At 31.3% G+C, this 14551-nt stretch overlaps 1 long non-coding RNA gene across 1 annotated transcript; it reads left to right on the top strand.

The window, feature by feature from the left end:
• Positions 1 to 510: 510 nt before the first annotated feature.
• Positions 511 to 8116, top strand: LOC143258272 (uncharacterized). The gene is made up of 2 exons (XR_013032247.1): positions 511 to 1262; positions 7774 to 8116. It is a non-coding gene; the product is annotated as an uncharacterized LOC143258272 (long non-coding RNA).
• Positions 8117 to 14551: the final 6435 nt, after the last annotated feature.

Below are 14551 nucleotides of genomic sequence, written 5' to 3'. Positions count from 1 at the left end.
GTTTGATTATTTCGTCGAAACAAGTACGTTTGAAGCGATATAATTCCTATATAATTTTATATTGAAATGAGATATTGGTTTTGTACAGCTCTTTAATTTTTTCTGAATTCTTCTTTTGAAACGAATTAACCATTTCTTTCTTATTCTAATACAATCTATATTTATTTTAACTACTTTAAAGATTTTAAAGCAGTTAACTTGGTAGTTTCATGGTACTTCAGTGCTCTTTGAGTATTAAGTTAAGGACACATCTATCTACCTATTTAACAACTATAAAGTTCTTAAAGCAGGCTGCATTTGCTAATTTGTAGTTTCACGGTGCTGCAGTGCTAACTGAGAATTAATTTACTTATTTAACGAGTCAATACTGGTTAACATTTAAAAATCAGGTATTTTTTATTTAAAGATATTATTTAATTTACCCTTATACTTTACTTGGCTCACTGCGAATATGTTATAAACTGTTTTCTTAAATAACAGTTATATGAAAACGTTAAGATACAAGTTTTCTGCGTCTTAAATGAGACGAATCAATATTTCAAATTTTTAATGACCTTCCGTACCTGTAAATTATAAAAAGTTGGCATATCTCGAATATGTAAAGCACAAAGGATAAAATAATATATTTTCATTATTCTGCCTATTGAATACAATTGTCCTTGGCATTAGTTTGATATTAGCTGGAACATTAAATTTCAAGCAACATGAACGGTACTACGTTCTCCATATTTGGTCTTCTTACGAAAATGAAATGTCATTGAACTCTACACCAATGCGCTCGAGAAAATAAATAAGTTAACGTAATTTTTATTAAGATTTCAGACTGTTAATAACCCTTTCACTTGTGAAACATTACGCGCATAGTTTATCGTAAGTGATACCACTGTAACAACTCGAACAGTCTCATTTGACTTTCGTCAACACAACACTGAACAGCGCCTCTAACGGCGAATCCCGTGATGTCTCACCAAACGAGTCTTGTTACGGCTGCAGTAGGTAATCGGCACGACGACCGAGATTAACCTTGAGGAAAAAGAAAAAAAAACAATCCTCCAGTCAGAACGCGTTCCTCATACCTTTCGCTCGTTAGCTTTTAACTTTCCCGGGGTTCAAAGTGGGGTGGGCAAAATTAGCTGTGCTCTTTACTTCCGGCACTGGAAACCCAAGTTTTATTTTTCATCACCAAAAGAATAATTTCCGCTTTCGGTTTTGCTTCGTCAAAGACTGGAATTTGCTATCTATAATGGGATTCACCATAATGTGTGAGTAGAGATTTTTTTTTTTTTTGCTATGTTATTCGCCTAGTGATTGTAAATGTATTAAAGACAAAACTACGGAGAATTTTAATTCTAACTACGCATGCTTTCAATTCATACTTCATTAGTATCTGCATTTACGCATAGTTATTTAAAATCTCTGACACTATAAAAACGTAAAGGAAATGTATGAAATACACACATTTTTATATTATCCATGCATTGAAACGATATAAGTAAATAAGCAGAAATGCTGCATAGGATAATTAAAAGCTAGTCAGACTCACTAAAATTATACCTGTAAAGAGGCGAAAGCTATTGTTTCAAAATAATGAAACTCCATTTCATTTTTATGCAAGTTTGCACGTAATGATCTCTCGTGTACCCTGACATGCAAATGACTGAATTCTCAACATATTTTAAATATATATAAGACTTTGTTTCGATTTTCCCTTTAAAGTGAACTATTAAATTCAAAGAGCTCCAAATTGTTCAGGAACCATGATGATGATGATATGGAAGGATGAATTTAAAAGAGGATATTTGAATATTTTACCAATATGGAGAACTATGAAACAAGTGGTAACTTGCCAATCAGAGCAGGTCGCAGTGAACTGACTGCAAATCTTATGATTTTTCGAGCCAAAATAGATTTAGCGATTGCCAAATTGTTTTAAGGATTTTGATCATCCTTACACATAATCTAAACACACAACTACTGTTAATGATTAATGTTGATTATCCTAATTTAAAACAGAAGCAACAATTAATTATTATGTAATAATATTCTAACGTGTTATGTAACTGGCTTCTAACAACAATACATTATTATGTAATAATATTACAAAATGATATCGAACTCGCTTCTAACAACAATTCATTATTATGAAATAATGTTCTAAAGTGTTATCTAACTGGCTTTTAAAAACAATTCATTATTATGTAATAATATTCTAAAGTGTTATCGAACTGGCTTCTACGTAACGAGTTATTATGTAATATTATTTCTAACTGTTATCGAATTGGCTTCTAGCAACAAGTCATTATTATGCAAATTGACTCAAAGGTGTCATTGATGAGATTTCTAGCAACAAGTCATTATTATGTAATTTGATTCCAAACTATTATCGCAGCGGCTTCTAAGCAACATATTAATAACATTTAACGTGATTCCATAGCGCCACCGAACTCGCTTTTAAGCAGTTAGTTATTTCTTACACAGCATGAATCCATAAAGTCAATGAACTGACTTGTAAGCAATATGCCATTCTTACACAGTATTATTCCATAAAGTCAATGAACTGGGTTTCTGAGCAGCATGTCATCTTTTTCTGTCAACTTTCCAATTTAGTGGTCAAATTAAAATTGATTTACGAATTTATGTAGCTTTTGTTACAATGACTTTTGAAGGGACTATTTGTGCCATACTAAAAAACTATTACTGTATAAACTTGTGACACACAAAAAGTAAACAAAACTTACATTGTTTGGGATTATGGATTGTTTATATTCATTAACAGCCATTACTAAATATAAAAAAAATGTAAGAAAAATTTCGATGTGTAAATTTTTGACAGCTTACATCTTATAGCTTATACATCATACCTTATAAAGATCAGGCTGAGGAATATCGAAGAGCAAAATTTTACAGAGCCACATTTATTTATATTTCTTAGAAAACTTTTACCACAAATTAAAAAACATAAATGTTATCTATAGATAACTTTCTGTATTATTTGCAGGTCACTTGTTAGGTGTTCTACGGGTTTGAATTTTGCTCAAAGCTATGCGAGGGCTATTTGCGCTAGCCGTCTCTAATTTAGCAGTGTAAGACTAGAGTGAAAGCAGCTAGTCATCACCATCCACCGACAACTTTTGTGCTGCTCTTGTTAACAACGAATAACAGGATTTATAACGCCTTCATAGCTGAAAGGGCAAGCGTGTTTGGTGGGATGAGGCGTCGAACCCATGACCCTTAGACGAAGAATCGAGAGCCCTAACCATTTCGCTGTTTTATTGGAGAGACATGGAGTAAAAATTCTAACCAGCACACATTGCAAATGAACAGTATGTTCATGCATAAAACATTAATAGCTATTAAACAGTATTTCTGGCTTCAAAGACAACTTACGTATATTTAGAAGCAGTTTCTTAATGCTCAGAAACTTTAAAATACTCAATTTGCAACATAGGCTCAGATGGGTTCATTTTAATCATTCGCACTTATAATACCAAAATGTCGTTGAACAGGCTCACAAGCAACATGTCATTTCAGCTGGTACTGGTCTGTAGCTTTTGGCATTGAATGTGGAGATGTAGGGCAGTTGACATATTATAAAATAGCCTTCTTTACTTTCATTGCTAGGTATTTAGAATTCTTATATAACATAGTTTCATTGATATGGCTTGTAAGCAATATGTTATGCTCGCATAATGTGATTCTTTAGCGTCAATAATATGGCTTACAAGCAATATGTGATACTCACAAAATATGATTCCTTAGTGTCGATGATATGGCTTAAGTAACATGTCATACTCACAAAACATGATTCCTTAGTGTCAACGATATAGCTTATAAGCAATATGTCATACTCACAAAACATGATTCCTTAGTGTCAACGATATAGCTTATAAGCAATATGTCATACTCACATGACATGATTCCTTAGTATCTTCGAATTATAATAAAAATATTATCATCAAATAACATGATTTTAACTGACTTCAGAGGAACATGTTATTATAAAATATATTTTCATAGTTTCTAAGCCACCTATTATTCTTTCTTTTATGTTGATAGAATCGGTTCTAAGTACGACCTGTTAAATAAAAAAATATGTATAAACAAATCACATTATATCAGAAACACACATGTATATGTAATAGAAACAAGTATACAGATGCGAGTTGTTTGAAAAATGTATCCTTATTAGAATGTTCCCCAGTAGGACAGCTGTAAGTTTTCAGATTTATAACGCAAAATCAGGGGTTCGATTTCCCCTTTAGTGGACACAGTAGGTAGCCCCATGTGGCTTTGCTATAAGAAAACACACGCACGCAAACACATCCCTTGTAATAAAATAAATTGCATTTATATTGATGTTTTTATTGTTGTTATTTGCTAGTTTTTCTTACCGAAAAAACTGAATCTTTCAGACAAAGTAACCAACTCTTTAGGACTACTGTTTTTATTATCTCTCTAATATTATTAGACCCAATACGATGGAGATTTATTTTTAGAAAATTCATATTCTTCAGAGAAACATATCTTGGTTGAAATAAAAACTGAGATTAGATTTCAAATTTTTATTATAGTAGTGTTATGAAGTGAAGTATCAAATAAAAGTTTAAGTTGAGAAATTGTGAGAAAACTTATCTTTGGCCAGTACCTAAGGAATTAGAGGATGACAGTAGTCTGAAGTCATTAAACATTATTCAGGTAAGACGGTATAGCTGCCTCTTTTCTAATTTCAGCGTTATTGAGGCTACAAAATCCTGGTAGAATTATGAAAAGTTATAATCCGATATATATAAAATGGGGGTAGAATGTCAGAATAGAAAAAAAAAACGGTTCAGCATTTGTTTGAGAAAATAATATAAAAAGACAGGAGTCAATTGAAAGAAAAAAGAGAAGATAGGGAGATGTGAAAGAGAACAAATAAACCGAAAGACGCGAAGGAAGAAAGTAATATTTTGCCAGTAAGAAAACCTTATTTTTAAATCTGTTCATTATAGATTACCAGTAATAAGTAGTAATTTGTTATGTTTATGAGTCAGTTCCTGATAGGAATAAGTTAAACATAAATAAAATCGGGCATGAAAGGGAAAAGCGGAGTGCAAGTTTAGTACGATCCTAAGATATAAGTTAAGAAACAAAACATTTTGTATCTTTGATGCAGCTCAGAACTTACAGAATATACTCTCTAAGAGGTTTCAGAGAAACATTTTGATATGCACCCACAGAAACTGCACAGCTGAGCTGATAATGAAGAAATAGACTTCGTTGAATGGTTCGGTCATAAAAGAAGCTTGGGTTTGTCAAAAATCAAAATACGTTTGACAGAATTCTGCAGTTGGAGTGAAACCAACTTGAAATACCTTGTTAATACATCTTAAGATTATTTCTACACAGTTTACACCTCGTTATACTCTACAAGTGGAAGACGCACCCTAATTTTGGAAAGACAATTCTAAGAAAAAGTATTTTGACTTAGCAACCAAAACCTTGATGTAACCTTGACTGTTTTTCAACCTACTTAGTAAATGTAGTCAAATACATTATATTCTTCACAGTATATCGACAATATTTGTTGAATGTTTAGGGCAATTGAAAATACTTGTAACTGGTAAGTAATGAGATTACGATCTGTATGAGAGGCTGTTTTGAGCAAGCCTTAAACTAACCTTTTGCCTTAACCCATCACCTTTATCTTGGAAGACGCATGGGGATTTTTAAGGTAATTTTAAAGAAAAAGTGCGTCTTACAAGGCGTAATATACGATAACTGACAAACAGTTTTCCTACTTTATTAGGTTTTTAGTCTTATGACTAACATTTTGTGTATGTTTTAGTAAAAATTAGAAACAATTCTAGTTATAATAGAATGCGAACATGGCAAGAAAGACCAAGTAGGTAATATAACCTAATGAAGAGGTATGGTGAGCATATGGCTTTCCTATAAATGTGTATAAATACAAAATTAGAACTATCAATTGTTTAAACTAAACATGCAACCCGGAACACCTGAGTTTGTGATGCTAACATTGTCACCATAAGAAGGATCAGTTGTAGCTATGTGTTTAAGAGGTTGATAAACATGTTATAAACATCGCTAATAAGAATAGCATAAGCTGGACACACGGGTTTCAAATCATCGATATTATGAGAGACTACGGGTTTGGAGCTTAATAGGCATAAAATCTGATAAGAGGTAGGTAGTCTCGTCAGAGTGCAGTTTGTTTGTTTGGTTAGTTTAGTGTAAAGACAAATTGGGCTACATGCTGTGCTTACTACTGGGACTCTAACCCTGGATTTTAGCTTTACAAGTAAGTAGACTTATTGAGACAGACTCGGAGACAGCAATTTGAGATTTATGGCTTAAAATATATTTAAAAGCTGATAAGAGAAAGATAGTCTAGAGTGATAAGAGAAAGTTAGTCTAGACAATGTTAGGTTTCAGGTTTAGTGAACATATCTGTGATTGTTTCACTGAATCTTCAAAAATATATTTTTAAGAAAAACAAACATCATTACAATTTAGTTCAATTAACATCTTATGATCAGAAAACGGAATAAAACTAATGACGATGCTATCCAAACTGTCCATTAATAATAGTGTGTTTTGACTTATCTACTCAAAGCTGACGTTCTAATAATTTGGCATAGAAAAAAACGCGCACGCGGTAAACTGTGAAGTCCGAAGTGCAAAACTAATCTTCCAGTAATTTAATGCACATTTAAATTCTTCATGTAACCTCGAAATGAATATTTTTTCGTAATATTTTTATACAGAGTCTTATGACAAAACTATTCTTTTTGCTACAACAAGATGATATATTTAACACTAATGAAAGAAGAATATACTACAGTTTTAAACAAATAAACCCATACCACCATAGTATGTTTGAAGACTGTCACACTAATCACATCGTCATGGCCCGGCATGGTCAGGTAGTTAAAAAGCTCGACTCGTAATCTGAAGGTTGCGGGTTCGAATCTCTGTCACACCAAACATGCTCGCCCTTTTAACCGTGGGGTCAATAATGTGGCGGTCAATCCCACTATTTGGTGGTAAAAGAGTTGCCCAAGAGTTGGCTGTGGGTGGTGATGACTAGCTGCCTTCCCTCTAGCCTTACACAACTAAATTAAGGTGGGGTAGCGAGATAGCCTTTGTGTATCCTTGCGCGAAATTCAAAAAACAAACACATCATCACTGTGTTATTTAACAAGTAGAGTTAGTTAATTTGTCGTCTTTCTTCAAGTGATTAATTGTCATCTGTGAGATACAAACGATAAAAGTAACTAACTCCACTGAAACTTATTTAACCTGTAAATTAAAGGACATTGTTACTAAATACTATGAAGTGTTACTTTATTAAATGTACGATGTATCATATATTGATAATTTGCTTTACTTCAATAGAATATGTAGTGCATGAATATATTCTTAATGATAGTTCAGTGGACGGTTAAACTATTTAAGAACTAAAATATTTTGAATATTTTATAGGAATCTTAAAATTTACATCTATAAAAATCTATTGTTTGATAATTCGATAATCACTAATAATTTACGGAAGAATATATTTACATTGTTTATCTTAAAGTATTTTGATAGTAATTGTCATATATTTTAGAACGCAATACAGTTATAAGTGTTTTCAGGTAAGAAAACTGCACATATGTCTATTATACTTGTATGAAAGCTTAATGTAAGATAAGACGAAAAAATACTTGCATAAGCTATATGATTTTATAATTTTCACGTGAACATTAAAACTCCTTCCTTATTTTTCAGGTGTTTTATGAAGTTACAAATGTTTATACTTATGTCCTCTGTTTCCACTGAAGAGCAACTTTGCGGTTTTACAAGACCAAGGACATGGAAGACAGGTTTCTAATCATACGAACCTTGTCCATGGCCTAATTCCACTCTGGTCACATGCACACTTCGAGAGACCTCACTTTCTGGCGGCATTTTGTCGGGTGTAAAATTGAGTATTTTGCCAGATTTTGTAATTACGGCGCTGACTCAGCGCTAACTAAATATTTTTCTCGGTTCAGTGAATTGTACAAAAATACTCTTTGTCCATTCAATCAAAACCGTTATTCAATGCACAATAAAAGTTTGCGTGATACAAGGTCGTTTACATAATTTATTCAGTAAAGTGATGTAAATCTTATTGCATTGGATCATTGGTAAGACAAAAAATACTTTTTCTTTGTGAGTTTTCTTTACGTGAATTGAAAGCTGGAAAAACGGTTAACCGAATAAACAAAGAATTCCTAGATTTGGAACAGCTGCAATTGTAACGTACGTTTATGCGTCAACAGATGTAGTAAACTGGAAGTAAAGGTTTCAAAGTGAAACCGTTGCTAGTTGATCTGAAACTTTGTAAAATTTACTAATTACCTATAGAATAGTAGATTACTGATTTCAATAATTTATTTTAACATTTTGATTGTTAAACATTCAACCTCTCAGTGGCATAGCAGTATGTGTGAGGACTTACAACGTTAGAAAGCGGGTTTTGATCGCCGTGGTAGGCAGAGCACAAATCTCCCTTTGTATAGCTTTGAACTTAATTAACTACAAACAATCGTTAAACGTATTCAAGAAGTAACTAGTAAATGTGTTTGTGCTGACCTTTTCAGTATGATAAGAAGTGAGGATGCTAATCTCCCCAACATAATTTTATAAGATATATGTAATAGTAATAAATATTAAAAATATCATTAATATATATAAAATATCTACACTGAACATTTGTTTTCAACAGTACGTATTTTTTCATATACTTTATGGCTCAAAAGAACAAAGTAGGATTAGGGGAAAGCTATGATGGCTATTATGTGTGTGTATATAATTATATCTGGCTAAAAGGCTCGTCTTCCAAACAACTACCCCTTTTGTTGATGATTATTACTGAGATGATAAACAAACTTGGGGTCACAATGACTTCTAATAGAGAAAATACATTCGTAATGATCAATCATTAAAAAGGTCTAAATCATGCACATAATGTTATTTTGACTTTAACTTAAGTTTTCGTTAACAATTTGGCAAAGATAACTCTGTAGATACCATTGAAATAACACCATAGAATAAAATAATCGTGCTATAATGGACGTAGCGGGTACGTCAGTATTTATTTACATAACCAAAACTATTGAATGGCATTGCACACAAAAATCCCTTTAAAGCTTCACTTTTTGGGTTTTCAAGATTCAAACGATTATAAGTATGAACAACAACTATTTCTTTATAACATAACACGATTTCAAAGAAAGGTACTCTCTCATAAAAATAACATGACTCTAACTAGGACCGTGAGGGTTCCATTAAATATTTATTGAAGTAATTTTTATATGTATTACTGAGAAACTGTGGCTCTTAAAAACTGTTATTTTTTCAATCAATTTGAACATATAAAAACATTACAGCTCATATCAGTAGAAATGTATGAAAAATTTGAGCTCTGTACACTGAATCATTTTGATGCAACGACTTCCGCATGACTCAATTGCACAATCCTAAGTCTTTTCCCGTACAGTAATCCCAAGAAAACAAAATCTCTTTTAAAAGATTCTCTCTTTTTTTTTTATTTGTTTCAATGATGTATGAATACCACGATTAGTAATTACTAGCACAAACAGCCACTCTTAAGGTGGCGTTTCTGCTAGTTACAGTAATAGTAATAACAATAAATATTGTTATCGCAAAACCTAAACCTGGAAAAAAAGTCTGACTTGAAACTTGTATATATGAGTTAAAAGCTTAATTTGTACAAAGAGAAAAGTGGTCAAAAAAGATTGGTCAGACAGTTGCCATTTTGAAGAACAGATTGGTTAATTTGATCAACTGAAGTTGGTCACTACACCCATTATTTAACCAACTATACTGAACTAACTTAATCAGTTTGACCAATTTATAGAATAACCTTTTTTACACATATTCGGGAACTTTGTAATCTATATATTATTTAATGTAAAGGGAAGACAGCTCTTGGAAATACACGTATTTTATTATTTTTAGAAATACATAAAGCTGAGAACATTGACAGATATTATAATGATTTGAAATAACAAGTAAAAAATCATAGAACACAGGAAAATTGCTCATATGAGAGATACCACACTATATTGGGAAAAAAGAGAATACATTTGTAAATTGGCATACAACATTTGTCAGTGATTTGTGATATTTTTAGAAATATGCATTGTTATATTCATATTTTATTACCTGTCAAATAAGTCAAATAAAATGAACATGTACTTACAAAGAAAGAAACAACCTGGCCACAGAAGAGCATTTTTATTCATATAGAAACCTGCAATCCTCAGAAAAACGGTGAAAAAGGCAAACTTTTATTTTTCAACAATTATGGTAAACACCATTGATGAACAGCAGTCTAAAATCACTTTTTTGTCTACAGTTTTCCCCTCAAAATAATAAAATAACCCACTTTTGTTTGTAGTAAAAAGAGGATAAAAATATAAACTTTTCAAATATGAAAAATATAATTTAACATTATTTAAACATTAGTGGAATTTGAAAATAAGGAACAAAGATGAATATCAGTTTAATAAGAAATGAAAGAGTTGACAAAAGGTGGACTTCTGTAAATAATATGGTAGATGTAGGTAACCAAAAGTTAAATTTCAAAATACTAAAATACACAAGCAGGTATTAAAAGATTCAAACAGTTTAAAAATACCTGTATTTAAAAGATGCAAGTTGGTAACATAAGTAATTTGCATGAACTACACAAACAGGTAACAGAAGACCACTATTTTATGCAAAAAAGATAAAATAGATCAATCTTGAATAGCAAAAAGGCCAAAGACCAACGTTTATTAAAAAATGACACAAACAATTAACAAAATTGATGTTTATTGATAAAAAAACAGACACAGAAAAAACAACTGCTTCATTGCAATAAGATGTAAAGTAACAAATGGCTAATTTTTTTACTGTAAAAGGATGCAAACAGAAAATGATAAGTCAACGTTTGATTGCCAAAAGATGCACACATGTGACAGAAGAATAATGTTTGATTTCAAAAAGGTAACAAAGTTTTAATCTAAAAAAATATTCAAATAAGTAAAAAATACAAACTTTTGATTTTTAAAATATTTGATACAGAGCACTTTTGATGACTAAAAAAGATGAAAATATATTATAACCCAAAATTGACTTTAAAGTATGTTCTTTCCCTGGAAAAATGGAGTTATTGTCCAACTTTTAAAATATATTTTGAAAGTGAAAATAAGAGCTGAGACAGTTAACATCAATTATGTCAGATAATCTAATTTTATTCTCAAAAACTGTTTTACAAAATTTTTGCAAACAAAAGACTAAAAAGAAGCTTTGTCACATTAAAGTAATATTATAACAAAACATTGATTTATTGATCCATTTCAGATGTTCAATCCTCTAAATGAAGTTAGAACTATAAAATGAATAATTAAAAAAAATCTAAAAACCAGCCCTTATCATTCACAAAGCTATCAAGTTTTCTTTTAAACTCACTTAAATTTACTGCTTCCACAACATCTGAAGGCAACCCATTTCAAAGACCAGTTAGAAAAATAAAACTGTCTTAGCTAAAGATGACTCATACCCTGCCAAAATTTATACTTATGTCCCCTAGACCTACTATTTTCACTGTTAAATATGAAAAATAGGTGATGCATCAATATTATCAATTCCCTTTACAATTTTAAACACCTCAGTCAGATCCCCCTAACTCTCCTTTTTTCACAATAAAACAATTTGAGAGATTTCATTTTCTCTTCATATGACAAGCCCTCCATCCTGAGCACCATTCTAGTAACTCCCTTCTGAGCCCTTTTCAACAATTCAGTTTTTTTTCCAAAGGTAAGGAGCCTAGACTGAATACAGTACTCTAAATATAGTTTGACCAACAATCTATATACAATAAACTGTAATCTTTGTTAAGTTCTTTTCAATATTTCTGTAGATATAATCTAAAATTCTATTTGCTCTACCACTAACAACAGCACACAGCTTCAATGGCTTTAGAGACTGATCAACCATTACAACAAGATCCCTTCCTTTCATGACACTGTTAAGGTTATTCTCATACAAATTATACTTATAATTCAAATTATGGTAGCTGACATGCATTGTCTTGCATTTATTATAATTAAAACCCATCTGCCAATTATTTGCTTGACTCGCTAAATGACCTAAATCCTTTTGTAAATCAACAGCATCATCTTCACAGCTACTAACATCCAAGACCTGTAAATTTAAATAATAACAATCCTCCACTTCTTTCCATCCAGCCATTCTTCTACTGATACAATTTTCTAACTTGTCCCTCATACTTATGTAGATGATTTTACAAGGCTTTTACATGGCACCTTGTCAAATGTTTTCCGAAAATTTAGGTACATCAACTCTACACTCTTACCGTCATCTACATAAGCAATAATCGTTTTGAAGAATGACAAAAGTTTGCAAGGAAAGATTTTGCCAAATGAAACCATGTTGACCATTCAATAAAATTCTAAACTTATGAAGACATGCATTGCTTTAAGTTCCTTGGTATTTACATTATCAAACTATAATAAATAAAATGCCAAGAAATTATATCAGGAATACCTAACAAATTAACTCTATGTGTGTTACGTTTCTAACTGTTTAGGGACCAGATTCTTTACAATAGGTGCCTGTGACAGTAATAAATTGGTGATAAATATCAGTACAAAAACGTATTTCAATTGGTTAAATGTGCATTGAACACCAATAGAGGCTAGTTCAATTGTTACTGCACAGTCTGGGATTACATACCTAAAAATTAATATGTGTGTTACGTTTCTAACTGTTTAGGGACCAGATTCTTTACAACAGGTGCCTGTGACTTCTTGGTGATAAATATCAGTAATAAATGTGCAGAACACAATCCAATTGTTTTAAAATAATATGTTCAAAGCAAGTCGAACGCATGTACAAAAACGTATTTCACTATTGGTTATCATAGTTGTATTCAGCACATTGAAAATTCTCTTTTCTTGACCAAAGTATATAGAGGCTAGTTCAGTTACTTTATAACTCTGCTGACAGAATGAATTATTTTTCTGTTTCTTACTGCACAGTCTGGGATAAGCTTACTTACATTACCCTGAGGGTTACCACACTTTTATCCAGAACTACAAAAAATTGGGTCTATTTTTTGTCAAAGTTCACACAGGTGAGTTCAGTTAGTCTAGAACACCCTTTGGTGATAGAAATGATTCTTTTTTAATCTGTGTTATTATAATACAATCGTGAAACTTACCTTAGACATTGCCTGTTATGGTTAAACCAAAAATCATGCAGGTTAACTTCACATTCACTAACTTAGCATTTTCTGACTTAACACTTTTTGCTCATTTCTTTAAAAATCATCCATCATGGCTGAATTACTAATCACTTAGTACTTAAATTGCTTTCTTTATTTAATCTTTGTATCTTCATGTATTTATATTATGTGACAGAAATGTCTAGTCCTTTAGTAGCAGAATTATTGTATAGGAATAATATGAATCAAAAAACAAGCTTCTTGCAGAAAATAGAGACTGATAATTGGAGCTACACATCTATTTGTTTGGTCTAAAACAAATCTAGAATATTCCAGAAATAATTGCATAATGGAAGTGATTCCATTGTGCAAGTTTATTGTGGTCAATACAATTATTAAATTATGTTTTGATCATTGGGATTTCATAGAATATATACATATATATATAATGTGAAAACAGGTGAAATCATTTGTGTAAGAAGATGTCCTCTGTATATAACATAACTATTTCTTGAATAACTCTGGTGAGTGGTTGTTAAACTGAAGTGTCTTTAATGATCCATTGGAAATCTTCTGGAATGTGATGCAATTTCTTCTTCATCTGGTCACCAATAATTATTCTAGAGTAGTCTTACTTTGAACAGAACAAACAGGTAAATGCTTAATATCAAGTTTAAGTTTATAATAAAGCCAGTGCATAGTGAATCCATTATTACAGTCTCCATCATTGCAAAAATATTTTTGTAGTTAATGCATTTTCTATTTTGTCTTCTTTACGGAACTGAACTCTAGCCTTTCAAATATAGCCAATCAACTTGCTGATTTCTGCAAAAGTAAAAAAAGTTTGCAATAATATATGGTAAAGGCACAACCCAGTAACCATAAAACTTAAATCTAGATTATATTCAAATTAAAAGAGTCACTAAGGCACTGACAAATTGAAAATTTAAACTAAATTCTGTCTAAATATATTAACACTGATATATTCCTCATCAGTTTTTATTTCAAACAGTTTCACATGTCATTTTGTAACAGGCGAGTCTAATATTATTGCAATTGCTATGTTTTAATCAGTTTGAGATAATTTTCAACAGCAATGAATGCATACAATACTGGGTAAGATTGACAATAGAAATGTTACATACCTTCATCTTGAAGTCATCTAAAAAAACCATTAGTAAATATTTGATTTTCATTTTAGTGACCCCATTGTTTATGTGAAAAACTTTTATAGAAATATTTGCAACACAAACAGGAAAATACACA

Source organism: Tachypleus tridentatus, chromosome 7 (assembly GCF_004210375.1).
Source record: "Tachypleus tridentatus isolate NWPU-2018 chromosome 7, ASM421037v1, whole genome shotgun sequence".
Taxonomy (NCBI): domain Eukaryota; kingdom Metazoa; phylum Arthropoda; class Merostomata; order Xiphosura; family Limulidae; genus Tachypleus; species Tachypleus tridentatus.
Note: the sequence above shows the minus strand (reverse complement) of the source record. Positions and strands in the feature narration are given on the sequence as shown.